Here is a 10,071-nt window from a genome sequence, read left to right on the forward strand (position 1 = left end):
TCACACAAACACACCCCCATGACACACACACACACACACACACACACACACACACACACACACACACACACACACACAGTGCCTTGTCTTTCTAACCAAGAGAGGTTTTACGAGGGGAGGTGCTTGTGCGTATTGTAACTGTTTTGTCCAGTAAAAGGCAGCGAGCGGAGGCCGGAGTCGGGGGCATTTTGTGGTAGGATTCGAAGTGTGTTCCTGAGATACCGATGAGGCCTCCCTTCCGCAAGTAAATCGATCGACCGCTGTTGCCTCGTGTTTTTCCTTCACGGGATTAAGTCTCTAAACTCAGACCCAACAATCTTCACATGCTTCATCTGAAGCACACTCTCTGTGTACTCGCTACCTGATTTATAGCCAAAATATTTACTCATTGTGTCTTCACTGTTTAGCTAGCTTAGCTCGTAGCCAGCGCGCTAGCATCATGGCCTCTTCACCTGTCTCTCCTGCGCTTTCCTGCTCATTGTGTAAGATGTTTAGTTATTCCTCAGCCTCCTTTAGCAGTAATGATACCTGTAACAAATGTATTATATTTTCAGCTCTGGAGGCCAGGATTACTGAATTGGAGATTCGGCTTCACACCCTTCATTCACCCGTAGCTAGCCAGGCCCCTGTAGCTGGTGCAGCCGAAGATAGCGTAGGCCCGACTAGCTGTTCCCCGGCAGACCCCAAACAGCTGGGGAAAGAAGGCAGCTGGGTGATTGTGAGGAGGAAGCATAGTCTTAAACAGAAGCCCCAGGTACACCACCAACCTGTTCATGTGTCTAACCATTTTTCCCCACTCGGCGACGCACCGACTGGGGGTCAAACTCTGGTAATTGGTGATTCTGTTCTCAGACATGTGAAGCTAGACAGACCGGCAACCATAGTCAATTGTCTTCCAGGGGCCAGAGCAGGCGACATTGAGGGAAATTTAAAATTGCTGGCTAAAGGATAAACGTAAATTCATAAAATTCAGTAAAATCATAATTTACGTCGGCAGTAATGACACCCGGTTACGCCAATCGGAGGTCACTAAAATCAATATTGAATCTGTGTGTAACTTTGCCAAAACAATGTTGGACTCTGTAGTTTTCTCTGGTCCCCTCCCCAATCAGGCCAGGAGTGACATGTTTAGCCGCATGTTCTCCTTAAATTGCTGGCTGTCTGAGTGGTGTCCCAGAATCGATGTGGGCTTCATAGATAATTGGCAAACCTTCTGGAGGAAACCTGGTCTTGTTAGGAGGGACGGCATCCATCCCACTTTGGATGGAGCAGCTCTCATTTCTAGAAATATGGACCAATTTATTAAACCCCCCAAAATATGACTATCCAGAGTTGGGACCAGGAAGCAGAGTTGCAGTCTTACATGCCTCTCTGCAGCTTCTCTCCTCCTGCTACCCCATTATCTCAAAAGTCTTGTTTATTCAGCTACAATCTCTACCATGGAATTTTTAATGTCTACAGTCTCAGATCAACACAGCCCTGATCACATACTAACAGAATATGGCGGACACACTCGACCTCGTTGGTCCAGCTGTGAGTCCATTACCGTGAACTATGGAGTGGCAGATTTGTGCTGGAACTAAGCTGCACACAGCTGATGTTAGCCAGGAAAACATTATACACTGACTTTAAACGAGAGACCAGAAATAAAAACACAGTTTGTTGTGTGAAGAAATCAAACCTGAGCTGAACAAACAGTAAAGTTCCTAAAGACAAACTGTTAAAGGAGGAAACAAAGAAAACTTACAGTTTCTTCAAACACACCAACAACAAGCTCCACTCCACACCTGGACACTAAACACGAACACACAGGTGAGCTGCTTCCTGGAAGAACGCGGGACGCCACCTGAAGCAGGACAGGTGGGAGGAGCTCAGCAGGAGCAGCAGTTGAGTCCATTTAACTGGAAACTGGAACATTTCACAATTTTTTTTTTAGTTTCATTCGTATTACATTTGAATTTTAATTTTCTGTGTTCAGTATTAGTTTTCACTACATACATCATGACTGGTTGAACAGATGTCATGTTAACTTTTTTTACAAGCTCATGTTTAAAAACATCAACCAATTAATTAATTTATTAATTCATAATCAGATTTCCTCCAATTACAGTAATTTTATCAAAAGATAAACAAGAAAAATTATTAATGAAGAGAAATCAAATCAGTGAGACATTTTTAATGGATCCTGATCATTTTACTGTCTTTGAGCTTGTTATTTTATGTTAATCTGACTGAAGCCTTCTGTCCTTCATTACTGTGTATATTTACCTTCAAACTGGTCAGACTGATCCCAGCTGACACTGTTTCAATTGAAATATGCACAATACAAACATTCAAAGCCAGGAAGTTTCTCTGTTTACAATCTTATAGATCCTGTTAAACTTACATTTACCACTCACCACAGTCAATCTGTTATATATCTGGGGTATTTTTCCAGTATCCATATTTGCTACCCAAAACACTGGTAATGACAATAAACTGTCACATATATATTTTTAATGCTTATTTGCTGATTAGATTGTTTTATGAGAGGCCCAGACTTGACCAGGTCACAGGCAGACAGGAACTTCATGTTTTTGTAGTATATTAGTAGCAGACAGAGAGTGAAACTAAGTTTAAACGAAGGGTGACAGGTTGCCCTGGCAACAGACCTCAAAAAGGGGAAGTTATTGCAAGCTGCACAGGAAGTTTTAGTGCACAGGCATATTCATAAATCAGACGCAGAAAAGAGGAACTGAGTATAAGGAGTTGTTTGTATGGAAACTATGGGTGACGTGCTGCAAAATATATAGTGAGACAGGCTCCCAATGCCCCAGACTTGAACTGGCGTTTCTGTGTGTGCTCAGTCTCCATTTTCCGGAAAATGTAAAATTAAAGATCATTTTTTAAGTTAGACCACTTTGAGCCGTGTCTTTCTTTGCCGTAAAGAATACAAAGAACTGAATTTAATAGAACCCACCAAGTTAATCCACGTTTTCAACACTTTGTCCCCGGGAAAGGAGTGTTTCACAAATCTTCTTCTTATATAATAAGTCGGACTTATTCCCGGTGGGTGATGGGCTCTGCCAGGGCTGCACTTTGTCACGGATTCTGTTCATAATTTTAATGGATAGAGTTTCTAGGTGTAGCCACTTTCACTTTGGCGGTCTCAGAATCTCCCCTCTGCTTTTCACGTATAATGTGGTTCTGTTGGCTTCATCGGGTGATGACTTTCAGCTCATACTGGAACGGTTCACAGCTGAGTGTGAAGCCGTGGGAATGAGAATCAGCACCTCCAAATCTGAGGCCATGGTCCTCAGCCGGAAAAGGGTGGAGTGCTCACTCCGGATCAGGCTCAAGTTCTTGCACCAAGAGGAGGAGTTTAAGTATCTCAGGGTCTTGTTCACGAGTCACGGGAGAAGTCAGTGTCGGAGACCGACAGACGGATTCGTGCTGCGGCTGCAGTGATGCGGACGCTGAGGACACTGACTTTACCAGTTGATCTACGTCCCTACCCTGACCTATGTGGGTAGTGACCAGAAGAACAAGATCGCAGATACAAGTGGCGGAAATGGGCTTCCTCTGTAAGGTGGCTGGCCTCTCCCTTATAGATGGGGTGAGAAGTTCAGCCATCCACGAGAGCCTCAGAGTAGAGCCGCTGCTCTTCCACATCAAAAGGAGACAGTTGAGGTGGTTCGGGCATCTGACTCCTTGGCACCTTCTTGGTGAGGTGTTCTGGACATGTCCCACCAGGAGGAGGCCCCGGGGCAGACCGGGGACATGCTGGAGAGATTATATCTCTCAGCCGGCCTGAGAACGCCTTGGTGTTCCCCTGGAGAAGCTGGAGAAGGTGGCTGGGGAGAACAAGGTCTGGGCTTCTCTGCCTAGGCACCCCCGCGACCCGGCCCCGGATAAGATAATAAGATGGATGGATGGATCTTCTTTTACAGAAACTTATTCCCATGAGTGCCACCTACTCTAGATACCATGCTTCAGCAAATTCTTCAGATAATTTAGTCTTTCATTCAATCAAATAAGTTTTATTTTCTATACTGAGAAAGCACGGCATTGCATTTCACTTTTATGCTGATAACTGTCAGATCTGTTTCTATCAAAAGAAAAAAGGCTCATATTCCATACACTCATTACTTCAGTGTCTTTATGACATTGAAGTAATGACATTAACTTTTTAAAATTCAATGACAACAAAAGACTGAGGTGATGATTTTTGGTAACCCCACTGAGACCCCCATTGTGTATTTACATTCCTTAGCCCAATATGTTAAGCGAACTGTGACAAACCTGGGAGTCAAAGTGGACTGTGAACTGAAGCTTGACTTTCAGATTAAGGCAGTGGTAAAATCAAGCTTCTTTCAGCTGAGGCAGTTTGCTAAAATGAAGCCAATTATTTCACAGCAGCACTTTGAGACAGTTATCCACGTCTTTGTTAGCACTCACCTGGATTACTGTCATTCACTTTATATAGGGGTCAGTGCTTCATACATCAATTATCTACAGAGGGAGCAAAATGCTGCAGCTTGTCTTTTAACTGGCACTCGAAAGTTTGAGCACATTTACCCTATTTTAGCTTCACTTCACTTTTAGAGTTCACTTTAAAATTCTTTTATTTGCTTTAAAACTCTCCACGGCCTAGCTCCATCTATTCAATTCAATTCAGTTTTATTTATATAGCACCAAATCACAACAACTGTTGCCTAAAGGCGCTTTATAGTGTATAGTAGATCATACAATAATAAATACAGAGAAAAACCCAACAATCATATGACCCCCTATGAGCAAGCACTTTGGTGACAGTGGGAAGGAAAAACTCCCTTTTAACAGGAAGAAACCTCCGGCAGAACCAGGCTCAGGGAGGGGCGGGGCCATCTGCTGCGACCGGTTGGGGTGAAGAAGGAAAACAGGATAAAGACATGCTGTGGAAGAGAGACAGAGATTAATAACAGATATGATTCAATGCAGAGAGGTCTATTAACACATAGTGAGTGAGAAAGGTGACTGGAAAGGAAAAACTCAATGCATCATGGGAATCCCCGGCAGCCTACGTCTATTGCAGCATAACTAAGGGAGGATTCAGGTCCAGCCCTAACTATATGCTTTAGCAAAAAGGAAAGTTTGAAGCCTAATCTTAAAAGTAGAGATACTGTCTTTCTCATCTTATCTCTCTGAGCTGCTACAGCCTTGTACACCCAGGAATTAGCGTAAACTTAGAGGAGATCATGCTTTTGCTTTAGCAGCTCCAAAACTGTGGAACGATCTGGCTTTAGAGATTAGACTTCTTCTCTGCCTGTTTTTAAATCACTCCTGAAAACCTGAAAAACATCTCTTCACCCTGGCCTTTGACACCATATGAGATTTGGTTGTTGTTTTGTTTTTTAATAACTAATTAAGGGCTGTTTTAATATTTAAGTATTATGTTATTTATTCATTTTTATTTTTAGCTGTTTTTCTTTTAATCTATTGTTCTTAACTCATTTAATGTCCAGCACTTTGGTCCTGTATTGGCTGTTTAAAGTGATTTTTAAATAATAAACTTGGAATGCAAAAGAAACCTCCAGCAGAACCAGGCTCAGGGGCGGCCATCTGTCGCAACCGGTTGGGGTGAAGGAAGGAAGAAGGAAGACAGCACAAAGACATACTGTGGAAGCGAGCCAGAGATGAATAATATGTCATAGTTTAAAGCAGAGTGGTGTATAAACACAAAGTGAAAAAGAAGCACACATGAAATCACAAGATTTCTGGAAATGAGAAAAATCTGATGAAGACAAATTAAACCTGACATGTTTAATGTATCTAGATCATGTACAGACTTTAATGTGTAGAAACAGATCTTTGGTTTTACAATTTAATTCAGTGTGTTTGACTTCAGGCTGGTTCAGAGTAAAGTTGACCTTGTTAACATGAAGCCTTGTTGTATCTGCCAGTGTAAACAGACATCTGATACATCTAATACCGTCACACCCAGACTGCCCACTGTGTTTGGAATAAAACATACTGCAAATAGTCACAGTGAGTTTCCCTGTTTCCAGTTTATAGATCCAGTCACACTTTCTACCTTCACCTGTGCAGTAAAGACAGAGACCAGAGCTGAAACCAACAGTCCAATCAGTGAGCAGCAGCAACAGCTGAGCTTCATTCAGACTGAAGATGTTGTTGTGTGAATAAAATGACTGAATGATGTAAATATCCAAACATGGATCTGTCATGTTGGCGTTAAATTAAAGCTTCTAGGCAGGTTGGCCAATGCGGTCACAGCCTTTTGTTGGCCCTGAGCCAAATATTTGAAACATGTCGCTGAGATTAAAATTCAAAAATAACTTCTCAAAATAAGAGAAATTAAATGTTTGAATTGATCTGATGACTTTGAACTATTTTCATTGAATATCAGATTGAACAAGTGTGCTGATGGAGGACGGGTCAGATGACTGGAAACAGTGGGAACACACTGAGGCCACCTATAGGGCAGGTGGGGAACAGCAAGAATCTGAAATCATATAAGATGTTAGTGAGTGAGAAGCTAGACAAAACGGACTAAAGATGGCTCTAAGTGATCAAAGCTGATCTGAAACAGAACATATATCAATCTTTGTAAAGTTCATCTCTTGCTCACATGAATCCTGTGATGAAAGCTTTATTTCACTGAATGTTTCTTCAAAGCTCATTTAACATGTTGAAGTCATGATTGAAAGTGCAGACTGAGAGTGGATCACATGATTTTTAAAGTGTGTCATGTGACATGTTCAGTATTGTCACAGGTGTCTAGATTGTCCCTGATATCATATCTGTTCAAACACTGATGATTATTTTTGAAGAATTATTACTGATGGCAGCAAAGTTTGAATGGAGCTCTCTGTCTGGCTGAGTCTGAGCCATGAAGAGCTGAAGGCAAAAGCAAGTCTGAGCCTGTGTTAGAAAGCTGTACTTAATAAAGTGGCAGTAAGTGTATCAAGGACTCGCTAAGTCAGTGGTTCCCAAACTTTTTTTGCCGGGCCCCCCTTTGTTTACAAGAAAAATGTCCCCCACCCCACCCCGCCCCGCACGCGCACACGCACATCCTCCAACCACACACACCCATATTTTCCTCCATTGCGGTTTATTTCACACCTCAAACATTTAGTAAAAAATTAAGCAAATACAAGTAATCTGCAATAAATCGCAGGTAGTAATAAAATAAACTACTAACACTTTCACGCTACGTCCACACCTACACGGGTATTTTTGAAAGCGCAGCTGTTTCGTCCACATGTAAACGGCATTTCGAATCACCGAAAACTGAGATTTTTTTAAACTCCTTTTTTGCGTTTCCGGGTGGACGAGGAATACAGAGTTCATCACGCAACGTCAAAGGTATGTGCCTTTTTTCACGTCACGCTGTGCGCCACGTTATTGTTTACATGAGATGAATTGCAGAATGGCAGATAGAGACAAAATACTGTTACTGTTAATCTGACTATCTGCAGGTTTTACACGCTTACATACACACACGCAGTTACTGTCCCTCCATTTAGAAAGGCAGAGGCGTCACGGTGTAATTATTTTAGGTGTAGTTGGTTTTTTTCCCTGTGTAATAATATTCAACATGGGTTCAAAAACATAAACAGCTGTGGGATACTGTTTGTCCGTGATTTGGAGAGCCCAGCGCTGCTCCCGACACAGGGAAAACCAATTCTGCAGGGGAGACCTACCTCAGCACTTGTGCAGGTGAAGCCAAAGGGAAGATATGCTTCACCATATTTTCTAGTCTTTGGCTTAGAATGAAGTTGGTTTGGAAACATATTCAGCGATGCTTCATCTCCTGCTTTGCGTTTCTGTGGCTGCCCCGTGCTAGCAGTGTCCAAGCGTTTTGTTCCCCCCCCCTTTCATGCCGCGCCCCCCCTGCAATGGCTCTGCGCCCCCCCTAGGGGGCGGGCCCCACACTTTGGGAATGTCTGCGCTAAATAATGATAAGAGCCAGCAGGGGGCAGCACAGAGAGGTGAGGCGCTGTCAGAAAAGCAGGCTCACATCAGACTGGTCATATTCCATCATCTACACCTGAAATAATCATCAAACATACGGCAGAGCAGAAACATGTGGAAACATCTGGAGCTCAGTCTCAGTTTGATCCCTCAGAGGTTTACCTCAGTCCTGCTCCTCTGCTTCCTGTTTACAGCGCACACATCATGCTGTGCACTGAGAGTCATGTGGTCAAAGCGAGGTCCTGGTACTCTGACAGAGAGCTAGCACAGTTATCCTAATGTGTGACATCACTTCTAACCAGAGAGCATTCAGCTTTCACAGCAGCCAACATCCTGTAACACGAGCATATGCAAACACAGCTCTCAGCTTCCATCACTCAACAAGTTCCAGCCCTCCACTTAAAAGCCCAGAACAAACCTTGTGACCAACACAGCGCAGACAGAGATGATGTTCATGCTCTGTTCCTGGGTGGGAAACTGTTCCTCTGTCCACCAGCAGATATTAAGACACATCACAGGCCTGACAACAGGAAGTGTATCCCTCCTAAAAAAGACACACTTAAAAAGCTGAACAGAGTTCAGAGTGTGGAGAACCAATGAGAGCAAATACAAAAAGAAATGAGAGCAGAGCATCCAATCAGACAGGATCAGGGCTGAGGAGGCGGAGCTGCAATCTGAGATGGAGGAGAGTTGACTGGAGATCAGAAACTTTGACAATAATTAATTGATGAACGTGTGCTTATGTGAGGTCAGATGATAAATGTCCTCGGTGAGCTGTCCAGTCTATGTTTAGATCTTATGCTAGCTGAAACATTATTGCATATTACCCACAATTCATATGAAACTTTCAGTGTTCTTCTGTAATTATTCACATCCATGTGTTAGCTGTTGTACTGCTGGACCATTTCTGATGTGATCTCTGTATGATCTCTAATCAATGATCTATCTAATCTAATCCAGATCATTGATTCAACTCATCAAAGCCCCAAATACTCGATTTATGACATTTGAAGTCAGATGTGAAGAAATGAACAGCAGATTTTCTTCAAGAAATGATTTCTCTGTCATTACTGCTGCTGCAGAAATACAAATATCACTGTTGAGTTTTTGTCAAAGTAAAGACATGATGAAAAATGTCAGTTTCATTATTTTCCATGTCCTAATAAACATACACATATACATATAAACATATTTACAGTCAGATGTGATGCTTGTAATGGTTCTGCAGTGATTCAATGAGATTTCAAAATCATATTCAGTAAATATCCTATGAGTCCATCTTCAGCCTGATTTCCACTTCCTGCTTTGAGCTCTGTGTGAGTCTGTCTGCACAGTCACATAACCAAGAGTGTGTCAGCAGGAGCTCTGCAGGTTTCAGTGTGAGTGCAGTGAGATGATGATCCAGATGTTTGATTCATCATCGGCATCTTGATTTAAGGCATAGCAATATGATTCAATGTGACAGCTGCTCCCACATTAACCCTGTGTTGTCCACACTGAGCTGTGTCAGCTGCAGATGTTCCAGCTCTTATCAGCTGAAGGTTGAGTTGTTGACAACATCTGGAAGGACAGAGGGACACTGTTAAGGTGCAGCAGCACAGCTCTAGTGTGGGTATCCTCTGCAGGTGGAGCACTTCACTTATGTGAAGTAACAAAGTCCAGGAAACCACTGAACTCTCTAAATCCATTTGACATCAAAATAGAAAAGAAATAAAGTCAAAACTTGAAATAAAAGACAAAGTCAAACATCCATTTCAGCCTGCAGTTCACTCTGTGCACACATACTCACAGATCATCACATTTGAGATCTGAGCTGGGAGGAAACTGTTTAACAGCAGCTTCAGTCTCTATTAGGCCTTTTTCATTAGTGTTTACTTGGCTCGGCTCGGCAAAGCTCCACTTAGTCCTTAGGGTTTTCCAAGTTACGCATCCAAGTTACGTGCCAGGAAAACACATCCAGATCATTCAGTTGGTTCTGACTCTGCTGGACGACACGAGAGGCTGAGACCACTAAAGACTGAATTAAAAGAAAAAAGGTTTGAAAAGGTTGTATTTGTACCATCCGCTACTTACAGACTAACAAAGAGCAGCAGGAGAAGAAGACATGGAGTAATAGCA

The sequence above is a fragment of the Pelmatolapia mariae genome, linkage group LG3_W (genome assembly GCF_036321145.2).
Source record: "Pelmatolapia mariae isolate MD_Pm_ZW linkage group LG3_W, Pm_UMD_F_2, whole genome shotgun sequence".
Classification (NCBI taxonomy): Eukaryota; Metazoa; Chordata; class Actinopteri; order Cichliformes; family Cichlidae; genus Pelmatolapia; species Pelmatolapia mariae.